The sequence below is a fragment of the Oryctolagus cuniculus genome, chromosome 4, assembly GCF_051225735.1.
Source record: "Oryctolagus cuniculus isolate XC-2025 breed Fujian yellow rabbit chromosome 4, ASM5122573v1, whole genome shotgun sequence".
Lineage (NCBI taxonomy): Eukaryota > Metazoa > Chordata > Mammalia > Lagomorpha > Leporidae > Oryctolagus > Oryctolagus cuniculus.
The window spans coordinates 150,369,549-150,389,831 of NC_142870.1; the positions used below are offsets into that span (position 1 = coordinate 150,369,549).

Genomic DNA, 20,283 nt, shown 5'->3' on the forward strand with positions numbered 1-20,283 from the left:
TTACTACAAGGACTTGTATGCTAGCAAACAGGGAAACCTATCAGAAATGGATAGATTCCTGGACACATGCAACCTACCTAAATTGAACCAGGAAAACATCAAAAACCTAAACAGACCCATAACTGAGACAGAAATTGAAACAGTAATAAAGGCCCTCCCAACAAAGAAAAGCCCAGGACCAGATGGATTCACTGCATGGACACATGCAACCTACATAAATTGAACCAGGAAAACATCAAAAACCTAAACAGACCCATAACTGAGACAGAAATTGAAACAGTAATAAAGGCCCTCCCAACAAAGAAAAGCCCAGGACCAGATGGATTCACTGCTGAATTCTACCAGACATTTAAAGAAGAACTGACTCCAATTCTTCTCAAACTATTCAGAACAATCGAAAAAGAGGGAGTCCTCCCAAATTCTTTCTATGAAGCCAGCATCACCTTAATTCCTAAGCTGGAAAAAGATGCAGCATTGAAAGAGAATTACAGACCAATATCCCTGATGAACATAGATGCAAAAATCCTCAATAAAATTCTCGCCAATAGAATGCAACAACACATCAGAAAGATCATCCACCCAGACCAAGTGGGATTTATCCCTGCTATGCAGGGATGGTTTAATGTGTGCAAAACAATCAATGTGATACACCACATTAACAGAGTGCAGAAGAAAAACCATATGATTATCTCAACAGACGCTGAGAAAGCATTTGATAAAATACAACACCCGTTCATGATGAAAACTCTAAGCAAACTGGGTTTGGAAGGAACATTCCTCAATACAATCAAAGCAATCTATGAAAAACCCACAGCCAACATCCTATTGAATGGGGAAAAGTTGGAAGCATTTCCACTGAGATCTGGTACCAGACAGGGATGCCCACTCTCACCACTGCTATTCAATATAGTTCTGGAAGTTCTAGCCAGAGCTATTAGGCAAGAAAAAGAAATTAAAGGGATACAAATTGGGAAGGAAGAACTCAAACTATCCCTCTTTGCAGATGATATGATTCTTTATTTAGGGGACCCAAAGAACTCTACTAAGAGACTATTGGAACTCATAGAAGATTTGGGCAAAGTAGCAGGGTATAAAATCAATGCACAAAAATCAACAGCCTTTGTATACACAGACAATGCCATGGCTGAGGAAGAACTTCTAAGATCAATCCCATTCACAATAGCTACAAAAACAATCAAATACCTTGGAATAAACTTAACCAAGGACGTTAAGGATCTCTATGATGAAAATTACAAAACCTTAAAGAAAGAAATAGAAGAGGATACCAAGAAATGGAAAAATCTTCCATGCTCATGGATTGGAAGAATCAATATCATCAAAATGTCCATTCTCCCAAAAGCAATTTATAGATTCAATGCAATACCAATCAAGATACCGAAGACCTTTTTCTCAGATCTGGAAAAAATGGTGCTGAAATTCATATGGAGGCACAAGAGACCTCGAATAGCTAAAGCAATCTTGTACAACAAAAACAAAGCCGGAGGCATCACAATACCAGATTTCAGGACATACTACAGGGCAGTTGTAATCAAAACAGCATGGTACTGGTACAGAAACAGATGGATAGACCAATGGAACAGAATTGAAACACCAGAAATCAACCCAAACATCTACAGCCAACTTATATTTGATCAAGGATCTAAAACCAATTCCTGGAGCAAGGACAGTCTATTCAATAAATGGTGCTGGGAAAACTGGATTTCCACGTGCAGAAGCATGAAGCAAGACCCCTACCTTACACCTTACACAAAAATCCACTCAACGTGGATTAAAGACCTAAATCTACGACCTGACACCATCAAGTTATTAGAGAACATTGGCAAAACCCTTCAAGATATTGGCACAGGCAAAGAATTTCTGGAAAAGACCCAGGAGGCACAGGCAGTCAAAGCCAAAATCAACTATTGGGATTGCATCAAATTGAGAAATTTCTGTACTGCAAAAGAAACAGTCAGGAGAGTGAAGAGACAACCGACAGAATGGGAAAAAATATTTGCAAACTATGCAACAGATAAAGGGTTAATAACCAGAATCTACAAAGAGATCAAGAAACTCCACAAAAACAAAACCAACAACCCACTTAAGAGATGGGCCAAGGACCTCAATAGACATTTTTCAAAAGAGGAAATCCAAATGGCCAACAGGCACATGAAAAAATGTTCAGGGTCATGGGCAATCAGGGAAATGCAAATCAAAACCACAATGAGGTTTCACCTCACCCCGGTTAGAATGGCTCACATACATAAATCTACCAACAACAGATGCTGGCGAGGATGTGGGGAAAAAGGGACACTAACCCACTGTTGGTGGGAATGCAAACTGGTCAAGCCACTATGGAAGTCAGTCTGGAGATTCCTCAGAAACCTGAAGATAACCCTACCGTTCGACCCAGCCATCCCACTCCTTGGAATTTACCCAAAGGAATTTAAATTGGCAAACAAAAAAGCGGTCTGCACCCTCATGTTTATTGCAGCACAATTCACAATAGCCAAGACCTGGAACCAACCTAAATGCCCATCAACAGTAGACTGGATAAAGAAATTATGGGATATGTACTCTTTAGAATACTATACCGCAGTAAGAAACAACGAAATCCAGTCATTTGCAACAAGATGGAGGAATCTGGAACACATCATGCTGAGTGAAATAAGCCAGTCCCAAAGGGACAAATATCATATGTTCTCCCTGATCGGTGACAACTAACTGAGCACCAAAGGGGAAACCTGTTGAAGTGAAATGGACACTATGGGAAATGGTGACTTGATCAGCATAGCCCTGACTGTTAATGAACAACTTAATACATTATCCCTCTTAGTAGTTTTTTTTGTCTGTTCTACTTAATATGACTGGTTTAATTCTGTAATTAATACACAGTTATTCTTAAGTGTTGAAATTTAACTGAAATGTGATCCCTGTTAAACATAAGAGTGGGAATAAGAGAGGGAAGAGATGTACAATTTGGGACATGCTCAAGCTGACTTGCCCCAAATGGTAGAGTTAGAAACATACCAGGGGACTCCAATCCCATCAAGGTGGCATGTACCAATGCCATCTCACTAGTCCAAGTGATCAATTTCAGTTCACAATTGATCATAATGAAAGGACTAAGAGTCAAAGGGAGCACATAAACAAGTCTAGTACCTGCTAATACTAACCAATAGAATAAATAAAGGGGAGAGTGATCCAACATGGGAAGCAAGATACTCAGCAGACTCATAGAATGGTGGATGTCCTAAATAGCACTCTGGCCTCAGAATCAGCCCTAAAGGCATTCGGATCCAGCTGAAAAGCCCATGAGAGTATTTCAGGCATGGAAAGCCAAGACACTCTGGCAAAAAAAAAAAAAAAAAAAAAAAAAAAAAAAAAAAAAAAAAAACCCTAAATGAAAGATCTCTGTGAGTGAGATCCCAGTGGAAAGAACAGGTCTTCAAAGAAGGAGGTACCTTTCTCTGAAGGGAGGAGAGAACCTCCACTTTGTCTATGACCTTGTCTAAACAAGATAAGAGTCGGAGAACTCAAGGGGCTTCCATAGCCTTGGAAACTCATGACTGGTGCATAGGGAGATTACTGATGCCATAGACAGGAGTGTCAATTGGTAAAGTCAACAACAGGAGTCACTGTGCACTTACTCCTCATGTAGGATCTCTGTCCTTAATGTGCTGTACATTGAGACTTAATGCTATAACGAGTACTCAAACAGTATATTTCTTTTTCTTTTTTTTAACTTTTATTTAATGAATATAAATTTCCAAAGTACGATTTATGGATTACAATGGCTTCCCCCCCATACCGTCCCTCCCACCCACAACCCTCCCCTTTCCCACTCCCTCTCCCCTTCCATTCACATCAAGATTCATTTTTGATTATCTTAATATACAGACGATCAGCTTAGTATACATTAAGTAAGGATTTCAACAGTTTGCTCCCACACAGAAACATAAAGTGAAAAATAATAGATGATTTTTTTTAAATGACGATGAAATCAGATCAGACCTATTGTCTTGTTTAATCCCAGTGAGAGTCAAGTTGGGAATTGATAATTTCTTTCTTTTTTTTTTTTTTAACAGAGGATCAGTTTAGTATGCATTAAGTAAAGATTTCAACAGTTTGCACCCCCATAGAAACACAAAGTGAAATATATTGTTTGAGTACTCGTTATAGCATTAAATCTCAATGCACAGCACATTAAGGACAGAGATCCTACATGAGGAGTAAGTGCACAGTGACTCCTGTTGTTGACTTTACCAATTGACACTCCTGTCTATGGCATCAGTAATCTCCCTATGCTCCAGTCATGAGTTTCCAAGGCTATGGAAGCCCTCTGAGTTCTCCGATTCTTATCTTCCTTAGACAAGGTCATAGTCAAAGTGGAGGTTCTCTCCTCCCTTCAGAGAAAGGTACCTCCTTCTTTGAAGACCTGTTCTTTCCACTGGCATCTCACTCACAGAGATCTTTTGCCAGAGTGTCTTGGCTTTCCATGCCTGAAATACTCTCATGGGCTTTTCAGCCAGATCTGAATGCCTTTAAGGCTAATTCTGAGGCCAGAGTGCTATTTAGGACATCTGCCATTCTATGATACTCAAACAGTATATTTCACTTTGTGTTTCTATGGGGGTGCAAACTGTGGAAAGCTTTATTTAATGTATACTAAACTGATCTTCTGTAAAAAAAAAAAAAAAAGAAGAAGAAATTATCAATTCCCAACTTGACTTTCACTGGGATTAAACATGACAATAGGTCTGATCTGATTTTATCATCATTTAAAAAATCATCTATTATTTTTCACTTTATGTTTCTGTGTGGGAGCAAACTGTTGAAATCTTTACTTACTGTATGCTAAACTGATCTTCTGTATATAAAGAGAATCGAAAATGAATCTTATGTGAATGGAAGGGGAGAGGGAGTGGGAAAGGGGAGGGTTGCGGGTGGGAGGGACGTTATGGGGGGGAAGCCATTGTAATCCATAAGCTGTACTTTGGAAATTTATATTCATTAAATAAAAGTTAAAAAAAAGAAAAAAAATTGTTTTAAAGTGTTATGTGTACGTATAATAATGTTTTGACCCTGAGGATTATAAGGAATGTTAGTAACATGAAATAGAAAGTTATACAAAAATTTTTAAAAGAAGCAGAAATATGAGTAGGTCCATTATTTGTTTTAGTCTGTTTTGGAGTTTTTAGGGAAGTAAAAGCTTGTAAGCAACAGGCAATAACATGTCTTGTAGTTTTACCTGTATGTAAGGAAGCAAAAACAAATTTAAAACAAGTATTAGTGGACACATGTATATATTTTTGTTTATTAAATTTTATGAAGTGGGTGATATCCATTTGTCATAGTTGATTGGGGGAATAAATTACGAGGATTAATTTGAAAGTGAGGTACTGGTAATTGGATGGAGTAAGTAGAACAGAATTTTACAATTTGTTGAGCTTGTTTTTGAGTAATATTATGTTTTAAGTGTAATGTATGAGTATTTAAATGATGTAAAACGTGATTTTTGTTGTTGTATTAATAGAATATATTTATAGAGCAGAATTTGTAAAAAAATTGTCCTCTACCAAAGGTCCAGGAAGATTGGAATGTGTTTAAATATGACCTATAAAGAAAGGGCAGATATGTTGTTGAATGACAGTGCAAATGTGAGAAAACAAAGGAGAAGTAGCTGAGGATTTAGGAAGGAATGAACAAGTGTCCAATTGAGGCAGTGATAGGAACACATATTTGTTACTGGTGTATATGTTAACCCCTACATTTAAAGTAGACTGTAATGTAAGTGTAACAGCAGCTAATTTAACTAACTGTAGAGATGAAAAAGAGGTGTTAATAAGTGTACGGTGACCATCACAAATTATAGAAGTTTGACCTTTTTTTTAGGATATTGAATAAAGTTTTAAGGTTTTTTGTTATGAGGTGGAGATGTATAGAAAGTCAATTAATATTTTCTAGAAGTTTTTGAAAATTATTTAAAGTCTGTAAAGAATTTAATTGTAAGGTGACTTTTTGTGGAAGTATTTTTTATGGGTATAATTGGAAGCCTAGATATTGATAAGGATATTGAAGTTACATTTTTTTAGGGGCTATGATAAGACTAAAAGTAGATAATTGTTTTTTTATTACTGTTAGACATTGTATCACCAAAAATTTTTTGGGTTTAGTTATTAAAATATTATTTATATAGTGTATAACATAAATTGTTATATTTTTTGTAAATTTTTTGAAGAGCAGTATTAATGAATTATTGGCACAAAGTAGGGCTATTAGTCATTTTTTGAGGTAAGATTTTTTATTGGTATTTTTGTATAGGTTTTTTAAAATTTACTGATGGAACACTGAAAGCAAATTGGGGACAATTTTTTGGATGTAAAGGTATAGTATAAAAATAATTTTTTAAATTTATTATTGTAATATAAGAGTCGTTTGGAATTGTAGTAGGCAATGGTAAACCTGGTTGTAAAGCCCCCATAATTTTTACAGTAGTATTAACAGTCCTAAGGCCTTGAAGTAATTGCTATTTTTTAGATTTTTTTTTGATAACAAAAATAGGACTATTTTAAGGAGAATTAGAAGGAACTATATGTCCTGTTGTTAATTGTTTTTTTTTTTTTACCAATATTTGTGTAGTATTTTTTTTTTTTTTGTAGTAAAGGCCACTGATTTACCCACACGGGATTATTTGATTTTTATTTTATTTTATTTTTTGTATGGGGTACAGGCTGACCAGTAGTCATTAAGGGAAACCCAAGCCTCTTTGTTCATGATTGACAGTTAAAGTAACTGGAGATGTGATGTTTTGTTGTTGTTTGTTTAAACCGTTACCTGGCAAATGACTTTGTTGAAGTATGTTAATAGTAATAATCTTATTTGGACTGTGTATTAAAGCCCCCACTTGAGTTAGAATATCACGTCTCCATAGATTAACAAGTAATGTAGCCAAAATATAGGGGCGACAGGCTTTAGCATTACCTGTTTTATCCTTCCATTGTAGTAATATGGAACTTTGTGTTAATCTTTGACTCCGACCAATACCTTGTAATTGAGTTATGGTAATTTATTTATTTTTTTTAATTTGTGGGCCGGTTTGTTGTTGAAATAACAGAGGCACCAACTCCAGTATTTAAAAGACCACTGAATAACTTTTTATTTAATTTTAAGAAAAATTTGGGTTGGTCCTTAGTTATGGGTTGTATTTAATAAGCATTAGAAGATTTAAAACCGTTATTTTTTTTTTTATTTAAAAAAGACTTACCAATTGAAGAGAAGGGGAACAGAATTAAGTGAGCAATGTATTGTCCTGGAGTTAAAGTTACATTATTGGGTTGAGTTATAATTTTTATCTTACCAGTAAAGTTAGTGTTTATAACTTTAGGAAAAACCTGTAACCCTTTTATAGTTATACTATTTTTGTCCAGTAGGAGACCAAAAAACCCAGTTGGCAAAGGACCAAAAATCCCAGTAGGGAGGTTTTGTGGGCCCATCTCAGGGGTTTATACTGTATAGGAGGTGGCACTGAGGTCTAGTCCTGTACTACCCTCTGTGGCTCCATGGAGGAAAATGACGGATTTATGGTGTTTTGTTGAGGAACAAATGTCATGGCCCCCAAAATTTGTTGGGATGGGGCCTGGGGCCAGTCCCGCTTTTAGTTTTTTGAACTTTATTTATTTAATGAAATTTTTTTTATTAGTTTTGGAGTGACATTTATTGGCGCAATGCCTTTTTTTTTTTTTTTTTTTTTGTACCGGGGGCAAATCCCAGGAGGAGGGGCTTTTTTGATGTTTGACTTTTGGACAATATTTGTACATGTCCCTATTGTCCACATTGAGAGCACCCTCATTTATTAGGCATAGCCCTCCTTGTTGATTTTTGTAGTGACATACCAAGCAGAGTGGCAGGTCCTGAATGTTTTGTTTTTTAAATTAATTTATTTTGTTAATTTTTTATTAAAAGGACTGTTACAGAACACCTCAGCCACAATAGCCAATCGATTTATATTTGTGTTGTACTTATGTTTTGTAGAATTTACAGTACTATGGGCATTACTAGGCAATTTTTACACAGCACCAGAAAAGGATCTATACTGAGAATTAAACATTATTAGTAATCATCACGGGCACGTTTAACATTTAGCTTGACTGCGTGTTTCCCCGGAATGAAACAGTAGCAGCAGAGGCTTGCTCTGGCTCCCCTTTAAAGCCCCCAAGGACAAGGGTGGCTCATTGTCAACATGTTAGGCAAGCAGTATGTCCCATCCCGGATCTTGGCCAGAGAGCCGAGACACGAAGCATGCCCACCTGTTTATTAGAAAACATTCCTTTATCCCCCTCCCCGGCAGCTGGCCAGGCTCCCAAGGAGCAGGAGAAGGTCATCCGGCAGACAAGTTATTTATTTATTAGAGCCAAACAAAGACACAAGCCTCTCCATCCCAAAAATTTGTTTTTACATTTGGCCCTAGAGTTGTACCAAGGTATAGGCATAATTAACACATTATAAGAATATAATACAAATTTTTTATACAAGTATATATCCAGCAATCAAACACAATAATATTTAATATGTTTTAAGGATAAATTGAAACGTATCTGAGGGAACTAGCCTTTTATTATTTGTAATTATAACATTTTTGTAGGTGTGTGGAATCTTAACTACTTGTGGCATATTTTGACTTACTTTTTTTTTTTTTTTGTAAAGTAAACCAAACATAATTTGCTCAAGCATTTTTATCAATAACAGGGGTAGAGTTAGTACATAAAACAAAAACAGAATGGGTAGTCCGGACACTTTGTTACCACAATTTTTCATTTTACATAGTAATATGAACTTTATAACAGAGAACATTTACTTTAAATGAAATATTTAAATGTAAGGTGAGGGCTGTCCAGTGTATACTGATCTATATTTTTTACTCCCAGTGTTTTTTATCCATAACACCCTCTTTAGCAAACCAAGGACTAATTGTTTTAACAGCACTGATAAACTGTCTTACGGTTTGTTTTTTTAACCCTATTTTTTACATCTGCAACAAAGTTTTTACAGCCTTTGTCACGGCTTGCTTTGTTTTTTTAAATGTACATTTAAGTTTTTTTTTGAGTAAATCTCAATGTTGTTTATTTACGACTTCTTTTGCTAACCAAGGACTATTTTTATAGCATTAATGAACCGTTTTATGGCTCACCTTTTTTAACCCTATTTTCTGTATTTGTAATGGAGTCTTTATAACTTTTTTTTTTTCCTTTTTTTTTCTAGGGGCCGATTTAGGGAGAGTCAATGGATGATACCGCGGTGGCGGTTCGTCCTCTAGGGACAAATTTGCTAGCCTAGTCAAACTGGGATATAAATGAGATGGCCCCCTCGAGCACAGGGGTGCACTCGATGGGGGATGGTCCTTCACTGAATTTTCTTTGTCTTATCCAGTGGCTCATCCCTACAGGGACCTTTGTCGGTCTGTTTTCTGTCCCACTGACTACCACAGTCACTAGACTGACTATCATGCCGAGACTCCTCCTGAACCTTTTTTAGGAGCTCGCATCCTTCATCAAGTAAAAGCCCTATGTTCTTAGTGGGGTCCTGAAGTGTCTGTTTAATGAGTTGCCATAATCTAAGTATTTCTACCGGCTCTCCCGACTGCTCTCAACTGTCTCCCTACTCTCCGCCACTGTTGCTCATCTAATTGGCCACCTTCCACAAACCATGGTGACGTCTTGGCAACGGCCCTAGTGAATGCGCATACTGTAGCCACCTTAACGGGCATCCCCGCAGCTTTTAACAAGCAGCTCAACAGCATGCGCAACCTAGGGGTGGACGGAGTATTGTCCATTTGGAGGTAAAAAGGAAGTTTCCGCCTATTTCCTGGCGTTTTTGAACACTTTATACTCCCGCCTTTTAAGGGATTCCTTTACACTTTTTTCTGGCGCTTAATTTCCCCGTCTTTCTTCGACGGAACCGCGGTTTCTATTCTTTCCCCAGCTGGATTTCCGTGCACATGCACGCTTACCTTTTGTTTCTTACCTATTCCTGCGTGTAGAAAGTGGTCCGAATCCGAGTCACGGCACCACTTGCCGCTCCCTTGCCCGTAAAGGAACGACACTGTTTGCAGCTTATTGGTCTTTAGTAGACTTTTAATAAGAAAATAACAGTGACAGAAAAAAAATGAAGGGAGGAGAGTAGACAAAAAAGCCCCCTCCTTCCTCAGCACACAGCTTATATACAAAATCTGGCCAATTGCAGGTGGGCTCAAGTCCATGCACGGAACACTCCAATCCGCTGTCTGTTTACACAGTGTGCACGTGTCCTCGGGTCAATCAGATGAGGTGTCACGCAACAGACAGGCTCACCACGCGGTCCTCGGCGCCATCTTGTTGTTTACAACATTCTCAACTCCTGTAAAAAGTCCTGACCGTGGGAAAGCATTGCCCTAACCGAAACTAACAACATCCGCCTTGTAATAAAGACACAGCAACAGCTATCAGACCGACCTTGACATGGGGGCTTCATGGCTGCGCATCCCATGGAGCCCCACAGTTAATTATTAGTATTCAGCCACACAAACACTGAAGCACTTTGGTAAGCCTCTGCAGAGAAGAATCCAACTTTGCCAGCTGTTCATTAAATGAAATATCCATACAGATCAGGAATGTGATTAGCAAGGCAGAGGGCCAAGGATGTGGTTGTTGCTTGAGGATATTACATCTCAGGCAGCTGCTCCCTTCAAGGAGAGCAGAGGGCCTCTGCATCCTATTCTCTCCCTCTTCATGAGAGCTTGCCTCCACTGTTTGTATTCAAAATGTCCCTGTGGGTGCGTGGAGGGTGGTGGGGGTTGAGCATTTTTGAAAGGCTAATTGCTTATATGAACATTAAGCACACCAGCTGCTGTTGGCCAAAGATCTGTAGGATCTTCACAACAGACACAAATCAGGTGGCTTAGGCAGACTCCTTTGGGTCCTGGGCATAAATGATCAATGATCTTTACTGGATAGGAAACCAAGCTCAAAGAAGGAGAGAAAAAAATGTCACAGACCCATGGTGCTTGCACTGAGGCTCAAAGGTGGTTAGGATAATGCTGGTTGGGTGGCTGGTTAATCAGATGATTTATCTGTTAGGAGTATCGAAATACAATTTGGCAAATCCTCCCTCCCCCACTCCCTGCCACCGAAGTCAGAGATGTGGGCTCTAGTCTGAGATGAAAGGCTGTGGACCAGTACCTTAAACTCTCAGACTCTTCCCTCATCTGCAAAATAAGGTGGTTGTAGTTTATGTATTTATCCATTCACTTATTGTTTCACTCATAATATTTACCAAGCATCTCACCTCTGGGTAGATGGTAGGCATGTGTGAAAAGAAACATTTCTGCTCTGGAATTCTAGGATTCCGTGAAAAATCAAACAGCAAAATGAGAATGGACTTTTGCAAATATTAACCAAGGTTGATTTCAATGACAGATTCATGCTACTGAGTTTTCTGGCTTCTGAAACATCATCACTTAGGGGAGTAGTCTCCTTTTCTTCTCTCTTCTTAAAAACATGGGGTCAAAATTTCCTTTTACCAGGAGAAGTATGACTTCTGAACTATTGCTCTGACCATGCATGGATCTAAACTGACGGTCAGCATTGGAAGCTTCTAGGCTTTAGAACCACCCAACAGAACAGACAGGAGGTAGCATCAAGGCCTGGATTTCACCATGTCTTGTATTCAAATCTCACCTACTGGCCAACTATGACCCTGAGCACCTGGGGTAACCTGGAACCCTGTGTAACCTGGACACTCACTTGTTGAAGTAGGGTAACGACAGTACCTTCCTCACTAGGTGGCTGTAAGAAATAAATGTGATAGTGTATATAAAGTGCTTTATGAGTGCTGAGTTTACTGAAATGTAACTCCTTACCCCTGGATTGGAGTATTCAAGCTCCTTCTAACTGGGCTGGTTCTAGCAGACATTCTTCCTTCTTGACTAAAGCTGTTGGCATGGCTATAGTTCTGCTTCCATAGTGCACATCTCCTTTCCTGGTGGGGAGTTCAGCAGGCACAGACGGTCTGGAATCTCATCAATCTCACCCACTCGCCCCCTGTCCAGTGCACCACTCAGCTCGTTGGCTTTCACTGCTGCTCACTGAGATGATAAGGGATCATCTGTACCTGACTGCAGCTTTTGTCTATGAAGAAATAAAAAAGATCTGTTGGGGTAGAGCTGTGGTGCAGCAGGTTAAGCTGCGGCCTGCAGCACCAGCATCCCATATGGTCACTGGTTTGAGTCCTGGATGCTCCACTTATGATCCATCTCTCTGCTAATGGGCCTAGGAAAGCAGCAGAGGTTGTCCCAAGCCCCTGCACCCCATATGGGAGACCCAGATGAAGCTCTTGGCTCCTGGCTTCAGCCTGGCTAAACACTGGCTGTTGCAGCCATTTGAGGAATGAACCAGTGGATGGAAGCTCACTTACTCTCTCTCTCTCTCTCTCCCTCTCTCTCTATAATTCTGACTTTCAAATAAAAATTTTGTTTAAACAAGACCTGATGCAGCACAGAAAAATACAGTAATCAAGTGGAGCAAAAAGGCCTTTATTAAAGTATTGTGCAGCTGAGAATAAATATTTATGGATAGTGCACTGGACTGGGAGACAATGGCTATGATTCCAGACCGTCTGTATCTGTTGACTCCCCACCAGGAAAGGAGATGTGCACTATGGAATATTTACGTCTATCCAAGAAAATGAGGTCAGCCTCCCACATAGACAACACTATCAACTATCAATTTACCTATTCTCCGTGTGGTGACTGTCAATTACAACTGACCACGTGTGATAGAAATGTGGTGTGTCTGGGACACCCATGAGCTTGGACACTTGTGCTACAGACTGTTGGGTAAGCATAGCCAAGCAGCAACTCAGCCAGTAACACCTCAAGGTCTTTGCAGTCTGTAGGCAGCTCCCTGAGGGGCTATTGTCCCAGTGTTCACCTCAATTATGTATTTGACTCCACTCCCCAAGCCTAAAATCTGAAGGGTTCTTTGCCTTCATCATTGACCAGTGTGAGCCTGCAGACGTGTGGAGTGCCTGCCTCCACTCTTTCAAACCACCTGGGATCATGCATTCGGGTTGTGAGGATTTTGACTGTCCTGGAGGCCTAACAATTAGGTACTTAATGGGGCTGTTTCAGGACAAAGACAGGAGTCACAGAGAAGGGGAGAAACCAAGGAGGAGACGCAGTGGGGAGTAATTGATTAAGGCACCACTCTTTCAAAGCTCCTCATTTCAGAAACTGGACTTGTGGCATCAGCCCTGGGAGCGCAGATGCTGAAGCTGGAAAAAAGGACTGGAAGAAACTGTACGAGGTAATCATAGGCCATTATAGGTTGTTATATCGCTTTTATTTCCCAAAACACACCACAGTGGAAGTTTGAAAGGACGTCAGGAAGGCAGGATGCGTTCAGCCAACTGGCAGTTTTCCCTCTGGTTTCAAGCAAAGCTGCCACAGCCCAGCGCCCCTTTCAGTGACACCCTCTGGAATATGGCCCCTACTGTCTCAGAACCTCACAAGGCCAAGCCAAGAAGGGTCCTAGCTTGTGGGATCCAAAGTAACTCACTTACTGAGTACTAACAATGCATCAGGGGCTCCCCCCCACATCCACAATTTCATTTAAGTCACCCTGTGCTTGGCTATTAGCCCCACTTTAGATGAGAAAACTAAAGGTCAGAACGGCTGTGGGACTTGCCGTGGGCATCAGCTGGTAAGGAAGCCGATTGCAGTTCGTTTGTTCACACATGGAGTGCAGACTCGGCACCATGCACAGAAGGTAGCATGGTGAACACAGAGTACCCAGTCACCATTTAGAGGCACAGACTGTGCTATGGAAGCCAGGGTGCTGTGGGTCTTAATCAGTAGGAAGGACCCAGTCCTGCTTTCCCAAGGAATGGACATAGGAGCTGAGCCCTAAAGGAAAAAGAAGCCATCAGCCAGGGGTACAGTCTAGAGAGCATTTTTCTACATACAGGAAGTTCTCCAGGCAAATAGCAGAAGGTAGGGAGAGCAAGGCGTCCTTAAGGAAGCGCATGATTGACAGTGGTGGTAAAGCAATAGGAAGGTAGGAGGCAGGAGAGGCAGATAAAGGTGTATGATGGAGGAATTTCCAACCAAGGTAAGGATCACTGAGTTGACTACATTCACAAGCTCATGGGGAGATCAGGGTACCAAAAGGTGGTAGGTACATGGATCATTTGACACAATGGGATTTTATTCCCCCACCAAACACTGACAGCCGAATATAACTTGTGTCTGCTCTTCAAAGTTCTATTGGATTTGGACTTATATAATGGAGACTTTCAGTCAGATTTTCTTCCTAAATATTAATCACGTTTTTTTATAGGGGTCGATATGTGATTAGCTTATGGTTTATCAAGCCAACTAACTCTGGCAAAGTCTAGGGTATAATACTTCAAGCATCCCAAAAACATTTTACAGTCAAGTCAATGCCCAAATCCTTAATTGTAAATGGTTTTTAATATGCTTAGATATACATGTGTTTATGCCTCCATGGCTTAAGGAGGAGGTTGGGATTTACAGTCATAAAACAAAGATAGTTTGTTCTGTTTTTCTTTCCACCCTTCCACCATTTGAACATTTGGGGGAAAACGTTCTCATTGTGCCAAAATTAAATCATGAATTTTCTCAGGCTTGTTATTTGGAACTAGAAAAAGTATTAGCTTTTTGGATCACCTCAGTCAATCAAGGTAACTCATAAAGGCAAGATTTGGTCAGAAATGACAGAAAAGCTGTTTCTTTTTTTTCTTTTTCTTTTTTTTTTCTTTTTTTTTTTTTTTGACAGGCAGAGTTAGACAAGAGACAGAGAGAGAAAGGTCTTCCTTTCCGTTGGTTTACCCCTCAAATGGCCGCCACGGCCGGCGCGCTGCGCCAATCCGAAGCCAGGAGCCAGGTGCTTCCTCCTGGTCTCCCATGCGGGTGCAGGGCCCAGGCACTTGGGCCATCAACCACTGCACTCCCGGGGCCACAGCAGAGAGCTGGACTGGAAGAGAAGCAACTGGGACAGAATCCAGTGCCCCAACCGGGACTAGAATCTGGGTGCCGGCGCCACAGGCAGAGGATTAGCCTAGTGAGCCGTGGCGCCGGCCCGAACAGCTGTTTCCTGCTTTATCAAGACTGGAGCTCAGAAGCAGAGATACGAAGGTGATGCTGCCTTCTTGATCTTGTCCTGAGACTTGACACGTGGTGGATTTCCACGGAGATTTTTTCAGGTTGCAGACTTTCTAAATGCAGCTGCCCCAGCTTTATAAGTAACTTCAAGTAGATTTTGAAATTTTAATAATCATGTACATATCAAATATTTAGTGGTTACCTACTAAGTGCTGGGCACCACAGGAAGCATGATAGATGTGAGAGATTTTCTTCTACACATGATAACTGTTAGCTAAATGATATCCACTTTATTTTTTAATTTTTTTAACTTTTATTTAATAAATATAAATTTCCAAAGTACAACTTTTGGATTACAGTGGATCCCCCCTCCCCATAACCTCCCTCCCACCCACAACCATCCCATCTCCCATTCCCTCTCTCATCCCATTCCCATCAAGATTCATTTTCAATTATAAATGATATCCACTTTATTCATGGTAATCTCTTCCAAATTCCTGTGCCAGTCCTTTGGGATCACTCCAACACCAGTTTTGGGAAAAGGGTGAGGAACCAAGAGAAAGAGCAAGACAATGGCTCTAATTATTATTTTTTTCATTTGAACAGTTTGGCTTCTAATTACTATTTTGTAAAGAACCTTTATGCTTTTTTTTTTAAAACTTTCCATTCTCTAAAACAATTTTGGATTTCTTTAGGGGATTTTGTTTTAAAATTCTGAGAATGTAAATATAATACCCTTTTGCTGAAAGTAGATAGATATTTTTAACATCACAAAACCATTATCCAAAGAAATTTAAACCCTGAGTGTACTTTTTAGAGCCTCCTACCTGTGGGAACAATCTGAATTCTCTGGGGCAAATTTCCCCAAATGGAAAAGCCTAAATTATAAGGAAATACCTAATATATTCAGAATAGCTGTCCTCCCCACCTCCTCCGACCCCCTCCCCGAGCCAACCATTCCAGGACAGCAGCACATCTGAGTGACAGGCCCTTCGTAAACAATCTTCACACACTGAAACACTTCCAGGGAAAAAGGGAGAGTACAGTGTTTGGCCAATCATCCATTTCTGTTCCACATGTGTTATACCCATGGAAACAAGGCATTTCAGTGAGGTCAGACTGAGTTATTGTGGACAGCTCCATTTGCCTGGTCCTTGAGAGTTCCCACCATCATCCATTAATGGTGCACTGTACTTGGATTTTACAGGAATCTTCCTGCTTTTTCCCATACATCCCCACAAAGCAGGTAGGTATCCCTGCTCCATGTGATAGGTGAGAAAAACAGGTTTGAGAAGTTAAATAGTTTGTCTGAGCTTGTCTGTAACTTGAATCTAGACCTATTTGAGATCAAAGCTCAACCTCGTCCCATTTTAAAGAACAGCATGCACAAAAAAATGGAAATAACTCCCATGTTCATGGATTGGAACAATTAATATTGTTAAAATGCCTACGTTACCCAGAACAATTTACAAGTTTAATGTAATCATCACCAAAATACCAATGACATTCTTCATAGAACTAGAAAAAAAATACTAAAATTCATATGGAAATACAAAAGACCCCTAACAGAGCAATCTTGAATAATAAGAACAAAACTAGGGTGCCAGTACTGTGGGGTAATGGGTAAAGCCACTGTCTGCAGTGCTGGCATCCCATATGGGCCCTGGTTCAAGTTCTGACTGCTCTACTTCTGATCCAGCTCTCTTCTATGGCCAGGGAAGGCAGTAGAAGATGGCCCAAATCCTAGGGCCCCTGCACCTACATGGGAAACCTGGAAGAAGCTCCTGGCTCTTGGCTCCTGGCTTCAGATTGGTGCAACTCCAGCTGTTGCAGCCATCTGGGCAGTGAACCAGCACATTGAAGACCTCTCTCTCTCTCTCTTTCTCTCTCTCTCTCTCCGACTTTGCCTCTCTGTATCTCTTCCTTTCAAATAAATAAATCTTTTTAAAAAAAGAATAAAACTGGATTATACCAGATTTCCTGTCTTTATTTTATTTTATTTATTTTTATTTTTTTTATTTTTTGACAGGCAGAGTGGACAGTGAGAGAGAGAGAGACAGAGAGAAAGGTCTTCCTTTGCCGTTGGTTCACCCTCCAATGGCTGCTGGGGCCGGCGCACTGCGGCCGCCGCACCGCGCTGATCCGATGGCAGGAGCCAGGTGCTTCTCCTGGTCTCCCATGGGGTGCAGGGCCCAGGCACCTGGGCCATCCTCCACTGCACTCCCTGGCCACAGCAGAGAGCTGGCCTGGAAGAGGGGCAACCGGGACAGAATCCGGCGCCCCAACCGGGACTAGAACCCGGTGTGCCGTCGCCGCAAGGCGGAGGATTAGCTTAGTGAGCCGCGGCGCCGGCCGATTATACCAGATTTCAAGACACTACAGAGATATTGAACAAAAACAGCACGGTACTGGTTCAAAAATAGACACAGAGCCCAATTTAACAGACTAGAAAATCCGGAAATGAATCCATTCTCTTACATCTAACTTGTCTTTGACAAAGGAGGCAAAGCATACCCTGATGAAGAGAAAGTCTCTTCAATAAATGATGCTGGAAAAACTGGAGATCCAAAAGATTGAATCCAGATCCTCCTTCTCCTCACCCCCACCCTATACAAAAATCACCTCAAAAAAGATCAAAGACCTAAATCTAAGACCTGAAACTATGGAAATATTAGAAGAAAACACTTCAACACATTGGCATAGGCAATGACTTTTTTGGCTAAGATCCCTAAACACAGACAAGTGGGGTTATATCAAGCTAAGATGATTTTGCAGAGCAAAGGAAAATATCAATAGAGTGCAAAGATAACTGAAAAAATAGAAGAAAATATTTGCAATCTATTCATTTGACAAAGGGCTAAAATATGGACCATATCATGAACTTAGTGAATTCAACAACAAAATAACAACCAATGCAGTTAAAAATGGGAAAAATCTGAATAGATATTATGCAGAAGAAATATAATTGGACAAAAAAACATAGAAAGATGGTCAACATCATAGGCAATCAGGGAAATGCAAATCAAATTCACAATGAGGGCATCATCTCACTCCAGTTAGAATGGTTTTTAAACCAAAAAGACCCAAAATTCGAATTCTGGCAAAGATGTGGATAAAAGGAAATCATTATAGACTGTTGATGGGAATACAAATGAGTATAACCATAATGGAGAAGAGTATGGAAGTCCCTCCAATATCCAACAATAAGCTACCATATGACCCAGCTATCCCTTTTCTGGGTATATAGCTGAAGACAATGAAATCAGGACATGAAAGAGACACTCCCAAATTCATTGCAGCACCATCCACAATGGCCAAGACAGGGAAGCAATCTAGGTGCCCACTGATGAGTGAAAGGACAAAGAACATACACAATTTTTAAAAAATTATTTATTTGAAGGCAGAGTTACAGAGAGAGAGAGAGAGAGAGAGAGAGAGAAACAGATCTTCCATCCACTGGTTCACTTGCCAAATGGTTGCAATGGCCAGGGCTAGGCCAGACTGAAGCCATGAGACAGGACATTCTTTCAGATCTCCCATGTAGGTTCAGGGGCTCAGATCTGAGATACCTGGGCCATCTTCTGCTGCTTTTCCCAGGTACATTAGCAGGGAGTTGGATTGTAATTGGAGCAGCCAGGACTCAAACTGGCACCCATGTGGAATGCTGGTATTGCAGGTGGCAGCCTTACTCAGTCTACCACAATGCCAGGCCCAGAACATGTAAGTTTTACAGTTGAAAAATTTCCAGATCTTGAATGAGACATGGATATCCAGATACAAAGACGCTCAAAGAATCCAAAGCAGACTCAACCCAAAAAAGGTCTTCTCCAAGGCATAGTAAGTAGAGAATCCTAAAGATAGTAAGAGAAAAGTGTCAAGTTATATATAAAGGAAGATCAACTAGGTTAACATCAGACTTCTCAGTGGACACCTCTATAGGCCAGAAGAGTGTGATGATATACTCAAGGTCTTACAAAAATTTCCAGCTAAGAATATTATGTCCAGCAAAGCTACCCTTTAAAAATGAAGGATAAATAAAGTATTTTACAGATAAGCAAAAACTGAGAGAATTCATGCCACCAGCCAGCCTTACAAAGAAATTCTGAAGGGTGTCCTGCATTAGAAGTAAACATGAAAACACATGATACCACCAGTCACTAACAACAGGTAGAATCACTATCCAATCAACAAAATGACAGATCTTCTCAGAATCAGCCCTTAAGGCATCCTGACATTAAAAGCATTTCAGGCATGGAAAGCCAAGAGACTGTGGCAAAAAAATGTCCTATATGAAGGACCTTGGTGGGTGAGACCCCAGTGGAAAGAAGTGATCATCAAAGAAGGAGGTACTTTTCTCTGAAGGGAGGATAGAACTTCCACTTTGCTTATGGCCTTGTCTAAATACTGATGGAGTTTGTGGATTCAAAAGGCTTCCATAGCCTAGGCGGTCATGTCAAGAGCCTTGAGTGATCACTGACATCATACATAAGGGTGTTAATTGTTAAATTAACAACAAGAGTCACTGTGCATTAACTTCCCATGCAAGACCTCTGTCCTCAAAGAATTGTATGTTATGTCTAAGTACTTGCAAAAGATGTATCATTCTTGGATGCTTCTTTAAAATTAATCAAGTTTCTAAAAAAAAGGGAGGGGTGAAATTGACTTTGGGATGCAATGACTTTGAATAATTCTTGTCTTGACTCTTGAGGAACAGTTTTGTTGTTCTGTTTGTTTTCATGCAAATTGTTGAACTCTTTAATTAGCATAGAGTTGGTCTTTTGTGTATAAAGTTAATAAAAATGGATCTTAGTGGAGAATGGGACTGGAGATGGGATAGGGAAGAGGAGGAGGGGTGGGAGAGTGAGTGGAAGGAGTGAGTGGAAGGGCAGGTAAGGTGGGAAGAATCAATGTATTCTTAGAGTTGTACTTGTGAAATGCATGAAGTTTGTGTTCCTTAAATAAAAGGTTTCTTTGGGGGAAAAATGACAGGTCTTAGTTCTTATCTGTCAATACTAACCTTGAATATAAATGGATTAAATTCACCAACCAAAAGACTTAGGTTGGCTGAATGGAAAAAACCGTGACCTCACTCTACTCTGCCTGTAATAAACTCACTTCACAAACAA

At 40.1% G+C, this 20,283-nt stretch overlaps 1 protein-coding gene across 6 annotated transcripts in view; it reads right to left on the reverse strand.

Annotated features, from left to right (window-relative positions):
- Nucleotides 1-20,283, reverse strand: part of COL6A6 (collagen type VI alpha 6 chain) — a 318,899-nt gene that overhangs the window by 142,511 nt on the left and 156,105 nt on the right. The window contains exon 1 of one of the 6 annotated variants that reach the window (XM_089332261.1): nt 10,024-10,348. The exons of the other annotated variants lie outside the window; for them this stretch is intronic. The gene's annotated coding sequence lies outside the window, so the exon portion shown is untranslated. Of the gene's footprint in view, nt 1-10,023; nt 10,349-20,283 lie in introns of those variants that run through there. 6 annotated transcript variants of the gene reach the window in all.